Raw genomic sequence first — 24,155 nt, 5'->3', positions numbered from 1 at the left:
ATACCACCTTGAAGATGACTTTAAATTATAACAAAGCCTTTCTGACGAGGATGCTGACCAGTTATTCTACAGCTCTACAGAGTCTATAAAGAGAGGAAAGATGTTAGACTTTGATGATTTTTGGAGACAGCATCAGGGTTCAGCAAAAAGAGAATACAGTTTTGGAGTCAGACAAATCTTAATCTAAACTGTCAGTTCCCAGGATTTATTAACCAAGACACCCTGGAGAGTTTCCATATATATAAAATAAGGGCAAAATAACAGCCACCTCACATGGTTACTGTAAAGCTTAAAAACAGAACATATAAATTACTTACCTCCTATATGTTGTAGGGAAAAAAGTATAGGTTTGGGAGACAGAGAAATTAGTTTTCATCACATTTACCTGTGGGGTCTTAAACTAGTCACATTCATTGGCATTTCTGAGATGTGGCTTTCATTTTTTTAAAGACTTTAATTTTTTAAGTAATCTCTACACCCAGTGTGGGACTCAAACGTACAACCCTGAGACCAAGAATTGCATGCTCTCCTGACTGAGCCAACCAGGTGTGCCGAGATAAGGTTTTCTGATGAGGAAAATGGCACTTGCCTTAGAGGAAGGAGAGATTTGACAAGCTTAGCCTAGTACTAGCACTTGGTAAATAACCCATAAATGTCAGTACCCCACCCCTTACCCAGTTACATTTGAAATATGACATTTGAAATATGTTGGCTTGCTTCCTTCAGTAACACGAAAGTGATTTCTTACCACAAGTTGGTCAAAACCCTGGTTCATTAAGGGAGGGAAATAGAATGGGGGTACTTGGGCATTTTACATATGAGAGACTCAGCCAAGCCTTGGTGGGTTCAGATACAGATACCCAGAGCACTTCCATCATTAAAGTATTATTGATATGCTCCTGTACAGACCTGGAGTATAATATCTCTAGTTGTCTTACTTAGGCTTTAAGTGTTAATCTTAAGATAGTCACTCCCCTGCTTAAAGTCCCTAAGGTCTAATCTTATTTTTAGAATAATGGTATAAATTCTTTACATGGCTTATAGGCCCTAAGTAGACCTGGGCCTTGTCTAATTCTCCAAGCCACTCTGCTTAACTGTCACAGTTAGTCATATTTGATACCTTACTGTTTTTTGAATGCACCAATCTCTTTGCTACCTCCACACCTTGGCCTATGCTCTTCACTTTGCCTGGAATCCGTCCTTAGCCAGGTCAACTCTTACTCTTTCAAATCCTTTTATCTACTTAAATGGGAACTTTAACTGGACTTTTCCCAGGTGCCCCTATAGTTCTTAGACCACCCCGTGTGTCTGCATATCTTAAAACACTTATCTAAATTATAAATTTAATATGCATTTATGTAATTATTTCTCAATATCTCTCTTAGATCCTATAAGATTATAGGGCTAATGACAGCACTATCTGTGTTTATACTGTTCCCTGATAGATCCCCAGTTCCTATCAATCAGGCCAGTGCTTAATATATACTTAATGAATGAAGTCGCTAATGCTATAGTCACACAATACTAAGCAAGAAGCTATCACTTCAGCTATTTTATGTGAAAATGTTTTATTGTGTAAAGATTTAGTTGTTTTATAGCAGAGCATGTCATTTCCAGCCCAACTACTCAGCTCTTATACCGATATGATTGCATAAACACTAGTTAATTAATTTCCCTTTTATAATGAGACAAAAATGTATGAGCTAACAATGTCAAAGTTACAGAATGACTTAAGAATCTGATGTAGAGCAGGGTTTTCCTATGTTGACAGAATTGACATTTTAGGCTAGATAATTCTTTGTGGTAGAGGCTATCTTGTGCAATGTAGGTCATTATCCCTGGCCTCCAGCCATTAGATACTAATAGCACCCACTCCCCAGGTGTGACAACTAAAAATATGTCCAGACATTGCCAAATGTTTCCTGGGTGACAAAAATATCCCTGGTTGAATACTACAGACAGAGTGTATCTATAATAAAACAGTCTTTGCTCTCCTTGAGTTATAAAGCTAGGTGGGTGGGATTCATACAGGTACACAACAATAAAAGAGACACAAAAATTGAGCTTAAAGAAGAATCTCTCCTTTTTCAAGGATTTAACATTTCATCATGCATTGTGTGTCACACTAATTATATCATGGCCAGGGTAAAGTCAATTCTTTAACAACATCATGAGCTGGTTAATAAAAGCAACAAGACCTCATGTGACCTCATTCGAACCCCTACTACAGAGCCCCAGTAAACACATGTAACTATCAGCACAGTAACTGATCATTCAAGAAGAAAAAAACTGAACTCCACACCAGGCTTTCAGAAAAAGTAAATGTCAAGCATTTAGAAATTTTTTAAGTCAATTTTCAGCATTATGCATGATTGTGTTCACATTTCATAGGGCAAACATAGAAGACTAAAATACTGGGAAAATTACGTATTTTTTCAGTATTTTCAGTTCAGCGAAAGATGAAATAGAATTGTTTAGGAGGACAGGAAAGGGAAAAAAAAACTCTAAAGATTCCAAAAACATTATTTAACTGAATAGTAAAATATATTTTATTGCTAAAAACAGTGCAATGCAAATTAATCATTAATTCTTGGTCAGATGGACCTTCTGTTTGAAGTGCTCTATATCTTACGATCTCCTACTTGCTCTTCACTGTCCTGTCCCAATGTCACCCACCCTGTGAAGGTTTCCATAAACTCTGTGCTATGAACACAGAGGAAAAGTCTAAGTCACAATATATGCAGATTATTCGTTCACTTGGTTTTTACTCTGCTCTATTCATTCCCGAAAGGCAGGCTATGTGTTTAACAGTATATTGTACATACCTATAATTTGGGAGGAACTCCAAACTATCTGTTTAACAAGACAATGAATGAGTAAATGAACAATCAAATATATATAATTTAAGTTAAGCACCTGCTAGTTTGGATTCACTTCAGCTTTAAGGTAGAAAATGATGATTGCTATATACAATTTGTCATAGTAATAAAACTCCCTTGACGTTTGTAGAACTCCCACCAGAAACTGTAGCACCTACGCTGCTAGACATACCTGCAATTCCCCAGAGAGGGGCTTCTCAGTAAACATGGGGGTGTCATACATTATAATGTACTGCAATATACACTGTGCTTATGAACAATATTGTACACTCTACATTGTAATAATTACACAATTGTATTCAGTTCTCTCCAATCAGATCATAAGCCTGATATAACAACTGAGTTGACTCTATCTGTAAACTAAGTCCAGCTAATTAAATGGTGCAAACCTGACTGATGTATGTATGTGGCATTGAACCTTATAAAGGGACATTTTCATTATATTTGAGGGCTGTCGTTGGTTGATTAACCTTTGCAAATAAATATTTACCACAATTCATTCTAAGAAGATGATTACTTGACTTGGATGGGTTGAAAAAGCCCAGAATGATTAAATGATTTGACGTAAATATGACATATTCATAAATCCACCAATGATGTCTAACTGTAACTGAAAGAGAGAAGTACCTCTCCTTAGATCTCGAATAATTGTGAAAGAGAAAAATGCATTGTTTTGCACATACGACCTATGCTTGAACCAGCCATATATTTTCATTCTGCATATGCTCTGGTATTTTATAAATGGGACTTACTCTCAAGTAACTATACTGGGATAAAAAAATGATTTTTACAAAACGCAAACAAAAGTCTAATACATTAGTTCATTACATATAACCAATAAATTGATACTAATCATAGCATTACAGCTTCTTGATGAAAAATGACTATGCACTTTAGTTCTGATTTGTGTTACCATCATTTACCATTAGCTCTCACTTATACATGCTAATAGGGGAAGCAATGATGTGGGGGAATCTGAAACAGTAAATCACTGAAAATCATTTTTAACTGGTTCTGGAAAGCCTGATTCCTTTATTTTTCCCATAGCAAGTTTACACTATTAATTGTTCAGTTTGGTTACGATTAAAACTTATTTCAGTTACCCAAGAGCATTCTAGGTGCCAGAAGTAAATAAAGAGAATTATCATTTTGCTATTGCTTGTTCCTAGAGATATTAAATGCTTCAGGGAATGAGAAGAAAAGGATATTTGCTGAGTGCTTAATATGATAAGCACTGGTTAAGAACTTTTAAATATGCTGTGATTTCAAACACATTACCCTGTAAGCTAAATGTTACCATTTCCATGTCTTAAGCACAAAGACTGAGGCTCAAATGGTAAGCTTGCCCAAGGTTATACAACAACCAAGATACAATGTTCCTCAGACTATTAAGTGAACTGTAACATCCATCGTGAATAGATAAAAATATTGTATTCTTTTTGACAAGTATCCTGAAGATGAAACCATTAGAAACCCAAAGAAATGATTTTGCCACAGCAGACTTTCCTTCATCCATACTAAATAAAAATGTTGCATGGAGTATAAACAGACATTCCCAAACAGTGATCATGTTACAGAGTAGGTCTATAGATCAAATGGCAAGTATAGAAATCATGCATTTTATTACATAAAAGACAGTAGCTAGAGTTATTTTAAAAACCCCTAAGTAAAACATGAAAAATTCTGTATTATTTCAGTATCACAGTATTTTAAATTTACAGATCTTAAAGCGTCATACTGGATATATAAAGGATTAAGAAGATGATGGCTATTTAAAGTAGTTATTCAAAGCTAACCTACATGTTGCAGGAATCAACATAATAACTATGGAAGTCCCTGAAGTTGGTAGAATCAAAGGGATTTAGTTTTCAATTCTAGTGGTACTACACGCCAGATTGTCCTGAGGCAAGTTAACTCGTGACACTTGGTTTCAGTTTGTTCAAGTCCATAATAAGAAGTTAGTATATTTTCTTTTATTCTGAAAAATCCAGTAATTCTGCATGTAAAAATAATGTCTTAATGTTATTGCTACGTAAAGCGAGGTCTGCAGACCAGCAGCACCAGGATCATGTGAAACCTTGTTAGAAAAACAAACTCTCAGACCCTATTCACGCTTACTGGAGCATAATTTGCATTTTTAACATGATTCCTAAGTGATCTGTACACATATTTAAGTTTGAAAAACACTGGTCTAGATATAAGTTGTAATAATAAATAGGCACTATGCCATATAGTCTGCATAAATCTGATTCTGTTGACAGTCTTGGAATTTTCAGTAAAAATACGCAAGTCTTCAACTATATTCAAATGTCTCTTGTAAAAATTTATTCTGCTGACTTAGTTAAGAGCTAGATATCACAGACACACAGACACAGACACACACACACACACACACCATAGCCAAAGAACAGCATCTACATCCTCCCCCATTTTTTTGTTAACTGTGAAGCACTTGGCTTGTAATAACTTTTTGACCAGAGCTGGTAACCATCCTATCCCTCCTCTCTCCAATAGCTGGAAATGAAATAGGTAATAGGAAATGGAATCCCTGAGCCTTGTATTAAATTTTCTTTGATTCAGGATTAGCGGTCAAGAAATAATTAATGCAACAGGGTGAAAAGCACCCCAGCAATCACGGAGAGCAGTTCTAGAAGGCAAGGAGGAAGTGACTCCTTTGGTGTTAAGTGTTCATATTATACATTAACCAGGGATAAGCCCTGCTCTTACTATAATTTAAGCTAGATCAGAATGGAACATTCCCAACAATTCGCTGAAGAAAAGAAAACTTTGAGTGGACTCTACAAGCCTAGAGACCTTTCTCTAGAAGTATCCAATTCCCACAGACAAGCCTAAAAGGAAGAAGCATTGATGTCTCCTTGCACCACAAAGTGACTGAAAAGGGAGAGGTCTTTTTGTGGAATTTCTGATTAGGTGACAGCGATTAAACTAGACCTAAACAAGGGAGCCAGTGGGTTATGTTAATTCAGAGCTAGGGTGACCAGTTTTACCTGACTACATACTGATGCAGAAAGAAGTATCTGCAAAGAGAGAAGAAAACAGCATGACATAGAGAGGGTGGTGGGGGAAGAAAGAGAGAACACATGCACTGAGTGACCTCCTGGTCCCAGAACTACAGATAAGTAAGACCTATGCACCTGACTTGTCAGTCCTGATGTCAGCACAGTTGTACATCCTAGTTGGAGGTACTGTGAGATTCCTTGCATTCTTCCAGTAAACTTTTTGCTTGGTCAAGTATCTGCATCTCACAACTGAGATTTCTTGGCCAAGACACTGAGCAAATGTACCCCATGACACCGTATTTCTACTGTCTATTTTTAAAGACTAAAACCCTTTGAAATCAACATTTTACTTTTAGCTCATTGATTGAATCAGTGGGTGGATATTAAGGCAAAACACCTGTAATTCTACATTTCTGTATTCCTACACTTAAACATGGATAAAATTCCATCACAATGTTTTGACTCATAGGTCAGAAGTTAGGACAAATGTTAAAGCTACTTGAAAAACAGGCAAACTGCATAATTCAATGATGTTACTAAGCAGATGCTAGCTTCGGGGCATTTCGAGCAGTGCTGGCACCCTTAAATAGCAAATACAGCTTCTCAGGTTGCCCAACTACTGACACAGCAGGGTTTATCTACTGGGAGGCTGTGACTCACTTATTCTCCCAACTCCCCTATGTAATCTGACACAATGTATCCCCAAGATACTTCCTGCTGCTAATGCTTCTATTTCTATCTTGGAGCCTTTTAATTTGTATTTTCCCCAAATGGCTTATGTCTGCTTGTCAAGTGGGATTCTCACCTCACTTGGAACTACTGGCTCTTTGATAAGGAAGAGCAGGCTGGCAAGAAGAGCTGGCATGCCACAGAAACCTGTGTAAGCAATCAACAGCTTCTTTACAGCCAAGTGTGATTTTTCTGCAGCGCCAGCCGGAAGCAGCTCAGCACAACTGTCTCTTGCTAAAACCAGATTTTCATACACAAAGTCCCCATTAGTACTTTACCACCTTGTGGAAGGTAAGAGCTTGGGGTGCCACTAGCTGCTCCTACATCATCCTCGTGGGTGCATTTCTTGAGTGCTATGTGCATAATCCCTTAATTGGCACTTAAGGTTTAACAGCATTCCGTTTCTGCCCACCTGTAAGAATATGAACAGTGATTATGAATCCTGGCCCCAGAATCAAGATGGAACTCTGCCACGCATTTACTATGAGATATTGGGAAACTTATTTAACCACCCTGAACTTCAGATTTTTTTATCAAATAAGTAAATAAAATGTTAGAATCTTATCCACAGGTAGTTTCTAAGTATCAAAGAAGATAATGTGTTTATAAGGATTAGGAAAGTGCCTGGCTCATCATTAAGTACTCAAAATACGTAAGCTATTATGCATGTAAGCTCCCGTTTCTGTTGAGTAAAACTGGGTCCTTCAGTCATGGGAAGATCATCTTCTGTCCATGTGGGAAAGTAAATTCTTACCATTCACACAAGGAAGAGTTCCCAGCATTGTGGAAAAGAACACAACTCTGAACATCAAGAATTCTGTGTTGTGTGAGCATGTGATTCTGGACAAGTCATTAAACACTTGTGAGCCTAAATTTCCTCAGCCATAAAATGAGAGCTCTGGCCTGGATGTTACTGGGGCTCTTTTTACTAATTGCCTTCTATGAGGGTACTCTTTCCAGTGTGATCACTAAATGATCTCACATTTATGGTCGGAGTTATACTATAGGGTTCTGTATGTAATAAACAGAACTTGAGCTTCGGCTGTCAACATGTTTGAGGGAAACTCAATATAGGAACTTTAAAACAAAGAATTACTAAGACATGGAACAGATATACACAGAAACGCAAGTGTATGCTAGGCCATTTCTTTTCAGGCTACAACATGCTTTGGGGAAAAGGAGATATTCATCAGGACTAGTTAGGGTTTGCTACCATATTATAGGAATGTCAATGGTTTAACATATTAAGTTTTCTATCTCTCTTCTATAAAGTCCGGTGCCATTTGCCTGCTTTGTTTCCTATTTTTCTCTGTTACATTTGCCTTGCTTAAATTTTTGTTGGATATTAAGACATACAGTTTCTTTCTTTTTTTTTGAAGGGACATAGTTTCTGATTAAATTCAATTTATAAGTATCAATTAAATATAGACTGAGACCTATTCATTTCTAGTTATTTCATGAACAAAAAAATTAATGACGAAATATTGAGGGTTTTATGCCCTCAGCTTTAGAAGTGCCCTAAAGAAGTCACCACCCACAGAATCCTATTCTATTTTATTCTTTTAGGCATACTTATTATGACTTTATTTTATAATAGTACATACTTCTCTACAGCAACTACTTCTTTTGTTCAAAATTATTAGCATTAGGACAAATTTGCCCTTGTATACTTATGATGCTCCTTTTATTTCATTGCCATCAGCCACTTGGTGGAGATTTTTATTTTCCTGCTATTTTTCACCCTGTGAAGTACAGATGAGGTTAAGAGGATTATTCAACAGCTGTGTCCAACCACCTGCTCTCCAAATCCTTGGTTTTCAAGCCCTTAAGAACGCTGCTGTGGATACCTTAGGTTCTGTCATTATCAACAAGGTTAATCCCACACTTCCCTTAGACTTGGCATCCGCCTACTTTGAAGATAGCTGTAATTATAGCTCTCCTTTAAAAGCTTCATTCTTCTGGCAAGGTAAAAATCTTACCTCTAATCTTTTTATTTCAAAGGTGGATTAAAAGGTAAAATAACCATGACCACTTCTCTAAGGCACATTCAGTCCTTGACCTTTAAGACAAGTGTCTGTCTCACTTCAAAACAGATCTTAATGGGAAGCATAGATTTCTCTAATTCATCCATGCCCTGCCCCCAACAGGCTCACCAGAGACATGTTAACATCATCCTGTTGTGTGATATTTCATCCTGTGCAGATAAAATTGACTGTTGTTTCCTTTCAATTTCTCTGCACAGTTCCCCAAGTTTAAGCTTCTCAAATTTCTCTAGCTTGTTTCTGGTTGTTTGTTTCAATGTACTTGGGGCCTCATACTGGACCATCAGCACTACATCTGAAATCTTATTCCACTTTGTATTTGGATGCCCCCCCCAAGGTAATATTATCTCAGTCCAAGTGCTTGTGAAATTAGAGCTATGCTAACAGTTTGCAGACAGTCTATCAGTCCTCACAAGCCTGTATTTTTAATAAATTTTCTGTACGATCTTCAGATAAACAGATCATCTTTATTTTTTCCTTAAAGTTTATGTGGCTAAAAGGAAACTGACAGCAACTCATTGGCCTTTGGCTAATATCTATTAGCATATCTTTGACTGTCATGCTCAAATCCTGAAGTCTATGGTTTTGGGACAACTTTGAAAGAGGAGACTCCAAAGGGTATTTTACATGATCTTTGAAATTTACACTCCCTCACTACATGTGTAATTAGAAGGGTGATTCTGTACTAAATAGTCTCAAGACTTTGTTTTGCAATTTTGACAAGCTACCATATGTCTTAGTTTAAACACGGCAAGATAAAAATGTACTCCATTTTCTTTTTTTCATCTGATGAAAGAAATAACCCAGACTTACTCTGGAAGTTCTCTTGAAAAAGTATATTACAGCAATCAACAAATGCTTAATTTAATTTTACCTTTTGAGACCCTTATAATACTAAACTAATTTCATTCAATTCATAGATTTAACCTACAGATTGATGGATCTTTAAATACAGTTACTTACAAAATAAGACAAATTAAAATGGGTTAAGACATAGTTTTTCAGTAGCATATGTTAAAAATAATTTAGTTAGAAATAATCGCATAACTAACTATTAGAATAGTGGGAATGAAGTAGGATCTTTCCTAAAAACACGTCTCTTCTAAACATGCTTAGCTGAGAAGAGAATCCGTTTACCCAAGTCACTGAATTCCAGCCTTTTACTTTATAGATGGGAAAACAACAAAGTTTAATGATTTCTGTAACATCACACATTTGGTTAATATCTACAAAATAGAAAACAAGACAGGAGACCTGATATTCAATCTGATTTGTCTCCCCATTAGTTCATTTAGAGAGATGTTTCACAGAGTCATAGGATCATTGTAGAAAATGTAATTTGAGCACCTTTTCTTACAGAGTAGAAAGCTGATTCTAGAAACTGACAGTTTTTTTTAAAGATTTTATTTATTTATTTGACAGAGATAGAGACAGCCAGAGAGAGAGGGAACACAAGCAGGGGGAGTGGGAGAGGAAGAAGCAGGCTTCCAGCGGAGGAGCCTGATGTGGGGCTCGATCCCAGAACGTCAGGATCATGCCCTGAGCTGAAGGCAGACACTTAACGACTGAGCCACCCAGGCACCCCTAGAAACTGACAGTTTTAAAAACATGGTAGACTTGGCTAATGCAGACCAATGCCCACCTATAAACACAGATAAAAAATGAATAAAATATAACCAAAACAATATACTTAAAAATTCTGCCAAGTTTAAACAAATGAAAGGGAATTCTGATGATATAAAGGAGCAGAGAAATCAAAGATTAAATAAACATTAAATCTCAGTTACTATGGGGGTAGTTCAGAGCCACGCTGGTCCATGCTGTGGGTTTGAGAAGTGGTAAAGCAGGGTGCTAATGCCACATTAGATACTGGGCCACAGGGAGATAGATCTGAAATTTTTAATTAAAATATGGATCCCCTGAGTCGATGAATGCCAACTAAAAAAACTATGTAAAATAGCCTCAAGAAAGAGTAGGAAATCTTGCTATCTGCCCTGGGGTCAATGCGTCCCCTATAAGAAACTCAAACCTCAAGTGTTTGTCAAGCTTGAGGATATGATCTAAATGTAAAATACTCATGAAGCATGGGATATTAACACAAAAAATGGTTAAAAAAAAAAAAAAGGTCTGGGACTCTTTAAATACCAGGACCTTGGTAAAAGCAAAAGCAAAGCCACTTCTTGGAGCATTCTTTAACAACACAGGGTACACAGCATTCTCGCAGGGAAAAAAAATCTAATGTGAGCTCACGATGAAAAATTATAAATCACATGAGAAAAGAAGAAACTATCACAAAAAAGAATCAGCTGGCACATTAAAAAGAATATGCATTAGAAGCACTAGAAAAACATACAAGATTATGAACTTGAATAGAAAATAAAAGTGGTGAAAATGATTACAGATAAAAAGGAATTGAACCCATAATAAAACAACAGAATGCTGTGATTAAAAACCAGAAAGATAAACCAAATGGAACTTGTAGAAATTTTAAAAACATGATAATTGAAATTTAAAAAAAAACAAGCATTTAGGGTTGCACTTAAGTGCTTTTCACAAATATTCTGGTTCTCCTGTACATCCAGGCATATGTTAAGATGATATTCCCTTCCCTCTTTATAGTCCCTCACAGCCATGTGAACTCTTTTTACAATGAAAAGTGAGCAAAAATGAGGTGCAGATACTGGGAAGAACCTCTCTGACCTAGTTCATGATCCCATAGGTTTTCTGACTTTGCTTCATTAATCATGGAAGCATTCTCCTTCAATAGGACTCCCTGAGTAAATATAACAAACAGATTTTCCTGTTAACTTGCACTAGTCAAGCAACATAGGGGAGAAATAAACTGTTGTTGTTTTAACCCATGAGATTTGGGGTCATTTGCTAATGCAGCATAAACTAGCTATCTTCACTGATTGGAAAAAAAAAAAAAATGGCAGAGTAGACACTGATGAAAGCAGAATTTAAAAATTGGAGGAGGAATCTGAGGAGTTTTCCCAAAATGCAAAGGGTGATGTAAAGAAATAAGAAATATGAAAGTAGTCATGGATAGGATATATAGGATATATAGGATACGGTAAAAATATGTGTGATTAAAGATTTAGAAGAGGATGACAGACAAAAATGTTGAACGTTAACATTCAAGTAACAGTAAATAAGAATTTTGCAAGACTGAAAAAAAGGAATGTGTCTTCAGATTGAGAAGTGGAGTATTAGAGAAGAAAAACTAAAAATAAATGCATAATTGGGCATATCGTAATGAAATGGCAGAACTCCAAACAAAAAGTCTTAAAAGGAAACACAGAAAAAGACAGACAGATCACATAAAAAGAACATCACTTTCACTAATAGAAAACTCAATTATCTATAGTAATAAAGAGTTGAAAACAATGGAACGATATCTTCAAAGTACTGAGAGGAAAAACTGTCACCTAGGAATCGCAAACCTAGTTCAACGTTCAAAAATAATGGTAAAAAATAATTTTTCATGATAAAATTACAGAATTTTCCATTAAGAGAACCTACTAAAAGAATGATTTCATGGATATCTTAAAACTAACTTGAACTCAAAGGAAGTGGAATGCTGGAAAAAATTATGAGCAATAAATTGGTACAATATATAGGAAAATATGTGTAAGTTCAGTCTTGACTATATTAAATATAACAATAATAATTACCAACTGGAAGAAAATAAAGTTGAATTAAATACTACATTTATGTATGTAACAATAACTTGGAACTTTGGGTGGTACAATTATAGTTAAATAATTTTGGTTTTGTTTAATAATGTTAAATTCAACATTGCTAACTTCATAAAATCTAGGAAACTTACTAGAAACAGAGTGAAAAATTAAAAAAAATAGGAAGCAATAGTGGAATAACAAAAAATAGTCCATAAGAAGGGGGAAAGAAGAAATATGCAGAAACAAAAAAAGTAGCATAAAATTAAATGGTAGAACAATACTAAAATATTTCAGTATTAAAAATAAATACAAAAATAGAAATTCCTTGATAAAAGCAGAAAACAAATGAAACGGGAAAATATAGCTATATACTATTAACAGGAGACACACATTAAAATGACACATAAGGGTTAAAAACAAAGTAGAAGAGAAAGCCCAGGAAAACGGTAATTTAAATAAAACAGCTATAGCAGGTATGGTAATGTTAAAATCATATAAAATAAATATTATGTCCAAAGCCTTATAGAGAAGAGAGAAAAGTCCATAATGATCAAAAAGTCAATTCACCAATCCAAACAAACAAAAAAATTTGATGTTCATTCATCAAATTAGCCTCCCCACACTCACACAAAACATTAGTAATGATGCAGAACTATAACCCATGCATCTTTTTTCTTATTTTATTTATTTTTATTGAACTGTCGTTGGTACACAATGTTATATTAGTTTCAGGAGTACAAATAGTGATTTACAAGCCTATACATTATGCTATGCTCACCACAAGTGTAGTTAGCATCTGTCACCACACAACATTATTAAAATACCACTGACTATATTCCCTATGCTGTACCTTTTAACCCGGGACTTATTCATTCCATAACTAGAAGCCTGTACCTCCCAGTGTCCTGCACCAATTTGTCCATAACCCCAACTGTCCTCCCTTCTGGCAATCATCCGTTTGTTCTCTGTATTTATTGGTTTGATTCTGCCTTTTGTTTGTTTATTCATTTGTTTTATATTTTATAGATACCACATATAAGATAAATCATATGGTATTTGTCTTTCTCTGACTTATTTCACTTAGCAAAATACCCTCTAAGTCCACCCATGATGTTGCAGATGCAAGATATCATTCTTTTCTGTGGCTGAGTAATATTCCAATGTGTGTGCATGTGTGTGTGTGTGTGTGTGTGTGTGTGTGTGTGTGTACATCTTCTTTACTCATCTATCGATGGATACTTGGGTTGCTTTCATATCTTGGCTATTGTAAATAATGCTGCAATAAACATAGGGGTGCAAATATCTTTTCAAATTAGTTTTTTTGTTTTGTTTGGATGAATACCCAACAGTGGAATTACTAGTTCATATGTTACTTTTATTTTTAATTTTTTGAGGAAACGCCATACTGTTTTTCACAGTGGCTGCAACAATTTACATTCTTACCAATAGTGCATGAAGGTTCCTTTTTCTCTATATCCTCACCAACACGTGATTTCTTATCTTTTTGATTCTAACCATTCTGACAGGTATCAGGTGATATCTTGTGGTTTTGATTTGCATTTGTCTGATGATTAGTGATGTAGAGCATCTTTTTATGTGCCGTTAGGCCATTTGTATGCCCCCTCTGGAAAAATGTCTATTTGGGTCCTCTGCCCATTTTTTAATTGGATTATTTGTTGTCTTAGTGTCAAGTTATATGAATTCTTTGTCTATTTTGGACACTAACCCCTTATCAGATCTATCGTTTGCACATTATCTTCACCCATTAAGTAGGTTGTCTTTTTGTTTTGTTGATGGTTTCCATAAACGTGCAAAAGCTTTTTTATTTGGTGTAGTCCCAATAGTTTATACTTTTTTTTTGTTTCCCTTGCCTGAGGAGACATATGGAGAGAATGTTGCTAAATGTCAAAGAAATTACTGCCTGTGTTTTCTTCTCGAGTTTTATGGTTTCAGATCTCACATTTAGGCCTTTAATACATTTTGAGTTTTTGTGTGTAATAAGAAAATGGTCCAGTTTCATTCTTTTGAATGTGGCTATCCAGTTTTCCCAACATCATTTGTTAAAGACGCTATTTTTTTCCCATTGGATATTCTTTTTTGTCAAAGATCAATTGACCATACAAATGTGGACTTATTTCTAGGCTTTTTTATTCTGTTCCACTGATCTACGTGTTACTTTTGTATCAGTACCATATCGTTTTGATTACTAAAGCTTTGTAATATAACTTTGAATTCAGAATTTTGATGACTCCAGGTTTGCTTTTCTTTTTCAAGATTGCTTTAGCTATTTGGGGTCTTTTGTGGTTCCATAAGAATTTTAGAACTGTTTTGTTCTAGCTTTGTGAAAAACGCTGTTGTTATTTTTGATAGGGATTTCATTAAAGGTGTAGACTGCTTCTGATAATGTAGGCATTTTAACAATATCAATTCTTCCTACTATAAGCATGGAATATCTTTCCATTTGTGTCAGCGTCTTCAATTTCTTTCATGAACATCCTTTCATTCATTCAATAACTTGTTTCTCTATCATTGAATCTCTTCATTTTCTTCATAGCACCTAATACAATCAGTATTTTTTTAACTTCTTTACCATCTGTCATCTCTGTATCAAACTCAAAAGTCGAGGGTACATTTATATTTTATTTGCCACCATATCACCAGAATTAATACAGATTCTGCCACAGAGTGAGATCCCTATATACATACTTGTTGAAAGAACAAATGACCCCAACTATTATTTCGACTATTCCCCATAGCATAATCCTTCCTGTTATCCATAAAGAAAAGGATACAATAGCAATTGTATCAAATGAAGCAATTCATACAACCATTTTTTCATAATTAAGAGTAAACGTTTCTGGGGCTCCTGGGTGGATCAGTCAGTTAAGTGTCTGCCTTCAGCTCAGGTCATGATCCCTCAGTCCTGGGATCCAGTCCCTTGTCGGGCTTCCTCCTTAGCAAGGAATCTGCTTCTCCCTCTCTCTCTGCCCCTCCCCCTACTCATGCTCTCTCTCTTACTCTCTCTCCCTCAAATATGAAATCTTTAAAAAAAAAAAAGATTAAAAGTTTCTGCTTAATGTTATTATCTATAATATCCTACACTGAATAACTCAATCATCTTCTATATTCCAAGGCTATGATTTTAATTTCAATTTCCAAAGACAAAGCCAAAGTTAAAAAAAGAACACTCTATGTTCTAAAGGGAAAAAAAATCATAAATAAAAAAAATTGATGGACAATTGAATTGTACATTTTCAGGCAGTGGTTTATTTTCTTGGCAGCAATTTAAATTGCATTCAGAACCACACATGCACAGAAACATTTTAATGTAAGGCCACAGGGATGTGTTCTCTTCATTCTAACATTACCCTCATGGTATGTTAATACTCTTCTCTCAGCACAGGTAATGTTACCTCTGCTAGGGAAGGCTTTGTCGACTATCAAGAGAAACATAGGAAGAATAAAAATCATGTTTCTCTGTTAAATATTTCCCTGCTATATCAAAAGTCCCTCAGGGGCTGATTAAATTCATTAAGTGCTAGGAGAAATTCTAACCATTATTTTTTTTCTGGCCAAGATGCTAGCACAGGAAAAACCAACTTTGGGACAATTGAGCGGCCAATAATATAATGTTATAGCCTAAAATTTACAACCAAGTAACATTCATTTAAAAAGTATACATTATAGAGGGCCTGTTTTATAACTGACACTGTGATCAGTACTTGACATACTCTTCATAACTCTCGCAATTACCCAACAAAATGACTGTTAGTACCTTTACTTAATAGTTTGAGGAATCTGAGGCTTACAGAGATAAAACGTGAAAAAATTTAAATGTTTACCCGTCCCTGTCTGCCTCCATCACTCATAATCTTTGTATTAAACCATTAATCCTTAAAATTAGAAACCTGACTTGGTCTTTGGCCTGGGAGGACATGTCAGGACTTTTAGGAAGACGGTATATATTGATTTGAATGACAACCTAAGGAGTCTGCTTATTTTGTTATATCCCCTCATCTTATCTGAAGGAGAAATTTTCTCTTCTTAAAACATGCATTTCATAATCTATTACTATATTGAGATATACTTCACATATAAAAGTCACTATCCACTATACAATTCAGTGGTTTTTAGTATATTCACAAGGTTGTACAACAATCACCACTAATTTGAGAACATATTTATCACTCCAAAAAAGAAACCCTGTGCTCATTAGCAGTACCCCCACATTCACCTCTGCCCTTAGTCCCTGAAAACAACTATCACACTTTTTATCTTTATAGTTTTGCATATTTTGGACATTACATATAAATAAAATCATATATGTGGACTTTTGTGTTTGGCTTCTTATAATATTTTCAAAGTTCCTCCATGTTGTAGCACATATCAGTACTTAATTTTCCTATTTTTAATTGACTAATATCTAACAAAAGATGAAAATTACTTATACCAACCCAGAGAAAAAGAATGCAATTATTTCCTTCCATTTTCTCTCTGTGGTGTTAAAACAAATTTACATGCTGTAAGCCCTCGAATATTACGGTTTCCATTTTGCTGAAGGGAAAAAATGAGTCTCAGAGAAGTTAGTTTACCTGCTCCAATATTAGAGCAGGAATTTAAAGCACAGGACTCTGAACATAAAGCCAAAATTATTTTCACTTAGTTGATAGATATATGACAGGAACAACTAAATGGCCCATTCAGCCACTGAACCTACGATCTTTGGTTCACCAGGGACAGACTCTCAGAAGTTGAGCTAAGCTTCCACATTCCATCAATCCAGAAGTCTTTGTGCAGCTGAGGATACTGAACTCAAGGGCCTGTCAGGGCCAAATAGGTAGCAAATGAAGTGGCATGACAAACTGGAGAAGGCAGCAGGAGGCAGCTGCTGCCCAGGAAAGCCCTCCTGCCATCTAAGAGTGCAAGCCTGGGGCAGGAAGGTATTCTGATTCCTTCTAAGACAATCTGGAAATCATCATTATATCTGAAATTGAATTTTCAAGTATTGGCAACAATTTAAAACTTATCTTTTTGCAATTCAAAGGGGGAAAAATGTGTGAACCAACATAAATCTGTTTTGACGCTGCTATTATCCATAGGCTGACACTTTTACAACCTGTGGTAGAGGACAAAAGGCTACTAGGGCACCTGGAGGTGGGGTCAGGGCCTTCCTTAAGAACAACCAGAAGGGGATCATGACAATTTGAAAGAACTTGACCTCCTGCCTTTCAGTCTTAATTCTGGAAATGTCCAACAACGTTTTTTGTTTATTGAAGTATAATTGATATACATTTTATTAGTTTCAGGTGTACAATGTAATGGTTCAACATTGTATACATTGCAAAATGTTCACCATATTAAGTCTATTTACCATCTGTCATCATACAAACTTACAACATTTTGTTTGCGATGAGAACTTTTAAGATTTACTTTCTTATTCAAATTTGCAATTCAATATTATTGATGACAGTCCCCATGCTGTATATTAAAACCCCATGACTTATTTATTTTATAACTGGAAGCTTTTTTTTTAATTTTTTAATTTTTTAATTTTTAAGATTCATTCATTCATTTCTAGAGAAAGAGAAAGCATGTACATAAGTGATGGTGGGGAGAGGCAGAGGGAGAGGGAGAGAATCTCTAGCAGACTCTCCACTGAACGTGATGCCAGAGGCAGGGCTGGATGCAGAGCCTGATCTCAAGACCCTGAGATCATGACCTGAGATGAAACCAAGAGTCAGATGTTCAACCAGTTGAGCCACCCAGATGCCCCTGTAACTGGAAGCTTGTACTTCTTGATCTTCTTTACCTAGTTGGCCTTCTCTCAAGCCTCCCTCCCTTATGGCAACCATCAACCTATTCTCTGTTATGTATGAGTTTGGTTTGGGTTTGTTCACTCATTTGTTTTATTCTTTAGATTCCAGCTCCAAGTGAAATCATGTAGCATTTTTCTTTCTTTTTCTGACTTGTTTCACTTAGCATAATACCCTCTAGGTCCATACATGATGCCAAAAATGGCAAGATTTCATTCTTTTTTATGGCAGTGTAGAATTATAATTGTTTGTGTCTGTGTGTATACATATATATGTACACATACATGCCACATCTTTTTTTTTAAAGATTTTTATTTATTTATTTATTTGACAGAGAGAGAGTAAGCAGCAGCAGCAGAGGGAGAGGGAGAAGCAGGCTCCCCACTGAGCAGGGAGCCTGACTTGGGGTTCAATTCCAGGACTGGGATCATGACCTGAGCCGAAGGCAGACGCTTAACAGACTGAGCCACCCAGGTGCCCCAGGCCACATCTTCTTTATCCATTCATCCATCAGTGGCTACTTAGGTTGTTTATCTATCTTGACTAATGTAAATAATGCTGCAGTCAACATAAGGGTGCAGGTATCTTTTCAAATTCCTATCTTTTTTTTTTTTTTTTTTAAGATAAACACCCAGAAGTGAAAATGCTGGATCTTATGGTAGTTTTTTTTAATTTTTTGAGAAACCTCCATACTGTTTCTCACAGTGGCTGCACCAATTTACACTCCCATCCACAGTGCATGAGGGTTCCCTTTTCTCCACATTCTCGTCAATGCTTTCTATTTTTTTTCTTTATGATTGTAACCCTTCTGACAGGTGTGAAGTGATATCTCGTTGTGGTTTTGATTTGCATTTCCCTGATGACAAGTGATGCTGAGTACCTTTTCGTGTATTTGTTGGCCATCTGTAGGTCCTCTTTAGAAAAATGTCTATTCAGATCCCCTGCCCATATTTTAATTGGGTTATATATTTTTTACATTATATTATATAAGATTTTTATATGTTTTAGATATTAGTTCTTATCAGATGTATGATTTGTAAATGTAAGTTACCTTCTCATTTTGGTGGCTGTTTCTTTCACTGGTTGAAGATTTTTAGTTTGATGTAGTCCCAGTTGTTTATTTTTGCTTTCATTACTATTGCTTCTGGAGTAAGATCCAAAAGGATGTTGCTAATAACAATGTCAAGGAGCTTACTACCTATGCTTTATTCTAGGAGTTCTATAGTTTCTGGTCTTATATTTAAGTCTTTAATCCATTTTGAGTTAATTTCCGTATCGGATGGAGGATAGTGCTTTAGTTTCATTCTTTTGTATGTGGTTGCTCAGTCTTCCCAACACTATTTATTAAAGAGACTCTCCCTCCTTGCTTCCTTTGTCATAAATTGACCATATATGAATAGGGACTAATTTTGGGCCCCCTATTCTGTTCCACTGATCTGTCTGTTTTTATGCCAATGCCAAAGTGTTTTAATTACTGTAGCTTTGTAGTATTGTCTGAAATCAGGGACTGTAATGCCCCCAGCTTTGTTCTTTTTTTCTTAGGATAGCTTTGGCTACTTAGGACCTTCTGTGGTTCCATACAAATTTTAATTTTTTTTTGTTCTATTTCTGAGAAAAATGCCATTGGAATTTTGATAAGAAGTGCACTGAATATGTAGATTGCTCTGTAATTTTTAACAATATTAATTCTTCTTTTTTCAATATATAAGTCCTTCATCTCTGTGATTAAATTTATTTCTAGGCATTTTATTCTTTTTTGGCATTTTATTCCTTTTGATGCAATTACAAAGGGGACTATTGTCTTAACTTCCTTTTGTATAAAAATGCAACAGATTTTTATATACTGATTTTATACCTTGCAACTTTATTGAGTTCATTTGTTAGTTCTCACAGTTTTTTGGTGGACTCTTTACGGTTTTCTAAATATAAAATTATGTCATCTGTAAGTAGTGATAATTTCATGTCTTCCTTTCCAATTAAATGCCTTTCATTTCTTTTTCTTGTCTAATTGTTCTGGCTAGAACTTCCAATACTATGTTGAAGTTCAGTAGTAAGAGTTTGCCTTCATGTCTTGATTCTAATCTTAAGGTAAAACTCTCAGCTTTTAGCCACTGAGTATGATTTCAACATTTTAAGCTTTTAAAGACAGTGGAATTGGAACACAAAAGATGTCATTATATGCTCCATTCTTTCCATGGATAATTACTGAGGACTGCATACCATGATGTAGAAAAGAGGTATCTTCACTGGGTCGTAGGGTCCATAATTAGAAAGTAAGCTAATCAAACAAGCAATTACAGTACAATGTGATTTTTATGTTGTCCACATTAATACTGGCACTGGAGAAAAGCCTAACCCAAAGTAGAAAAACCACAGAAGCCTTCCTCAATAGTTAAGTTTTTAGGCAGCAATAAAAAGAGTTGGTGAAAAATGGGAGAGAGTGCAGGTTGAGGAGAACAGTATATTTCTGAAAGAAGGAATAGAATGAAGAAAAGCAAAAGAAAAAAAACGGCATATTTAAACAATTTTTTAAAAATTCAACCTGAGGGATGCCTGGGCGGCTCAGTCGGTTAACAGCCTGCCTTTGGCTCAGGTCATGATCCCAGAGTCCTGGGATTGAGTCCCACATCTGGCTCCTTGCTCAGTGGGGAGCCTGCTTCTCCCTCTGCCTCCCTTTCCCTCTGCTTGTGCTCTTTTTTTTCTGTTTCTCTCTATCTTTCTGACAAATAAGTAAATAAAATCTTTAAAAAAAAATTCAAGCTGGCAGAAACTATTTTGGAGGGGGGGGGAGAAATGAAGGTAGAAAGGTAGGCAATGGCCAAATAATATAAAAACTTCTAAAGCCATGTCAAATAGCTGGAGTTGATCCAAGGAAAACAAGGAACGATGAGAGATTTATAGGTGGTTATGATAATCGGATTAAATTTAGGGAATGATTTAGGGAGATCACTTCTACTACTTTGTATGGGATGGATTGTAGATAGACAAGTCTGTGGAAATAAAAATAAAAAATAATACTAAGTTTGATAACACTCAGAATACTGTGGAATAAGAAAAAGCCAACACCATGAGAAAAAGCCTAGCTTCTCCTGGAAGAACAGAGACTATTCAGAGTAGAGGCTTCCCCTAATTTACCTATAAGCAGACTCTATATACACTAACACACCCACTCAAGAATGGGTTCCACATCAGATGATGCAAACAGTTTACCTGATAGACTCATGAGAAATAATTAATAGTTACTGTTTTTACCCACTGAATCTGGGAGTGGTTTGTTACAGAGGAATACTTAATTGGTAAAAAATACCTTACCTGATCGTGGCTTATGAAAAACAATTAAGGAATCAAGCGAAATTTTTTTTCCTAATTTTTTTTATAATTGAAGGTGTTAAAAATATCTTTCCCTGAGAGTCAAAATCATGTGCTAATATTTACCCAATGTCATCAATCCCTACACTGAATAATTGAGTTTTAAATTTTATCTTGCTTGGGAGATAAGTTGTCCATCAAGATATAATTATTACAACGTTTAAAATGAGATGTCATTTTATTTTATGTGTATCAATGGAACGAGACCTCCCTGTTAGTGCTTTTCCCCATGAACTCCCAGTTAACCGTAATTAATTTTAACATCACTGATGTCAATTTTAGGGGATATATACTATTATGGGTGAACTATGTCCAAAAAGATATGTTGAAATCTCAATCCCTAGGTCCGTGAATGTGACCTTATTTGGAAAAAGGTCCTTGAAGACATCAGCAAGTTTAGATAAGGTTGCATTGGATTAGAGTGGGCCCTCAATCCAATGCCTGGTGTGCTTATTACAAATACAAGTTTGGACACAGGCACACAGGGGAGAAGTCTTTGTGAAGACAGAGAGGGATCTGAGTGAAGCCATTACATGCCAAGGAACACAAAATACTGTTGCCAACTACCAGAAACTAGAAGAATCAAGGATGGATTCCTCCCATAGAGGCTTCGGAGAATACAAACGTGCCTTCATTTTCATTTCAGACTTCTAAACTGCAGAACTCTGACAAAAATAAATTGCTGTTGTTTTAAGTCACCCAGTTCATGGTACTGTGCTATAGCAGCCTTAGGAAATAAAGACAGGTATTTCACTTTTTTTGGATCTGAATATCTTATGAAGGAAAAAATTTGCATAGATCATAGATCATGAGTTATACTGCTTGTGTTTGAACCCTAAAAGGCTTTAATTTTCAGACCTGAATATTTGTAGGACGTAGCAACGTAATATTTGTGTTGATTTGGCTGATAAAATGTCCTTTTCTATAAAACCATTTGGTAAAAGTACAACAACCTTTAATTTCCAATACTCTTTCCATGATGCCAACTTCAAAAGTTTTTCAATTATTAAAGTAATCTGAGCCACAGAAAAGCCACCACAAGTACCTTCTCCAAGACTTGAGAAAAGGCCTCAATTTCCTATTGTCAAGTCTTAATTTACATGATTTCACTAACTCATTAACTTCAACCTTCAGAAAAATACTAAAACTGATCTCAAGGTATCACACTGTAAGGAACAGATCTGTGTTTCCATAAAAACTAAAGATGCTAGCCAAAGGTAAAGTGAAATAAAGACAATCCTCCCTTGTGGGAAGCTTACCTTTTAGAGCAGTTCTTAGGACCACATACTGTGGAGGTATTGTATATCAAAGATCCCTAGAATAAAAATTAAAAAAATATACAAATAAATACACTTTTCAAATATAAATAAGCTTATGTGTAGCTGATACTTAACTATTGCCATTCTAAAATTAAATTAGGAGGAAATGAAAATTAAATACGGTCAGTATGAATTTCCAGGTTGATAGAATTGCCCAGATTAGGAGCCAGGATGCCAGGTTCCTTTCTCTGTCTGCCACTAGTAGTGTGACTTTTGACAAGTCAATTCAACTCTAGCCTTTCTTTGTTAGTATAATGGCTCTAGGAGCCTGTGATATTTTGCGGTATTCAGATTCAATAAAAAAGACAATTTCTAAAAAAAGTATATTACAAAAGCTAATAAAATAATGAAAAGGTGAACAATGAACTAGAAAATATCTGGTGGTTTTTGCTAGACATAGGAATACGTAAAATGAGAGTAACAATAACAAAAACAAAACAGTCTTTACATAAATATAGTAGTATATCTTCTCTTAAAGCCACCAAGTTAAACTTAAATTGCAAAATAATTCTGTGCCTGAGAGTAATTTCCCCTGAAGCAATATTGTTTCCCTCTAAGGAAAATACATATATAATATTATTGAGAATAAATTTATATATTCATACCTTCATGTTTATGCATACGTATGTATCTTCTAAAAGTTTCTATTATAGGTAACTTTACTTCTGAGCAAAATAACTATCTTATAATTGTTTTATAATTAAAAATATCATTTTATGTAGATCAATATAGATTGGTCACCCAAAAATATCATTACACAAATCTAGTCTAATTTACATTTAAATATAGTACAATTGATTAGGATAGAAATATTATATTTTCCTGATTAGCCTCAAATACATTATCACTTATTAAGATTATGGTAGCCCCTGCTGGGTATCATAATAACTCATCATATATTAAGTACCTAACTACCTTTACTTTCAAGTTAATATCAATAATGTCCAGAAGGCAAGGACCAAATATGTCTTCTTTATATTGTTAATATATCCAGAAATATAAATTTATCTTTTTTTAATGTCCTTTCTTACATATTCCCCCAAAATAAATAAAGTGCCACAAATGATTATGACAAATGAAAGGAAACATTTCTTATGAAATAGACAAAAATCTTATATTCGAGTTAATAATGAATTATCAATAAATCACCATTTGTTTTGTTACTATGGTCAGTCACCATCTCTATGTATGTGAGTTGGCTACAAAAGTTCAGTGTGTACTTCAAAGTCTGACTTTTTGTTACATTAAGAATAGCCACTGATTAGAATGTAAAGTTCTATTCATAGCTATTGGCATCACTGGCA

At 35.2% G+C, this 24,155-nt stretch overlaps 1 protein-coding gene across 5 annotated transcripts in view; it reads right to left on the bottom strand.

The window, feature by feature from the left end:
- The window catches only part of LOC113256632 (contactin-4), an 877,814-nt gene that overhangs the window by 630,326 nt on the left and 223,333 nt on the right, over positions 1-24,155 (bottom strand). For all 5 annotated transcript variants that reach the window (XM_057311891.1, XM_057311888.1, XM_044385021.3 and 2 more), the window contains one exon: positions 22,792-22,847. The gene's annotated coding sequence lies outside the window, so the exon portion shown is untranslated. The remainder of the gene's footprint in view (positions 1-22,791; positions 22,848-24,155) is intronic.

This window comes from Ursus arctos, unplaced genomic scaffold, assembly GCF_023065955.2.
Source record: "Ursus arctos isolate Adak ecotype North America unplaced genomic scaffold, UrsArc2.0 scaffold_14, whole genome shotgun sequence".
NCBI lineage: Eukaryota > Metazoa > Chordata > Mammalia > Carnivora > Ursidae > Ursus > Ursus arctos.
Note: the sequence above shows the minus strand (reverse complement) of the source record. Positions and strands in the feature narration are given on the sequence as shown.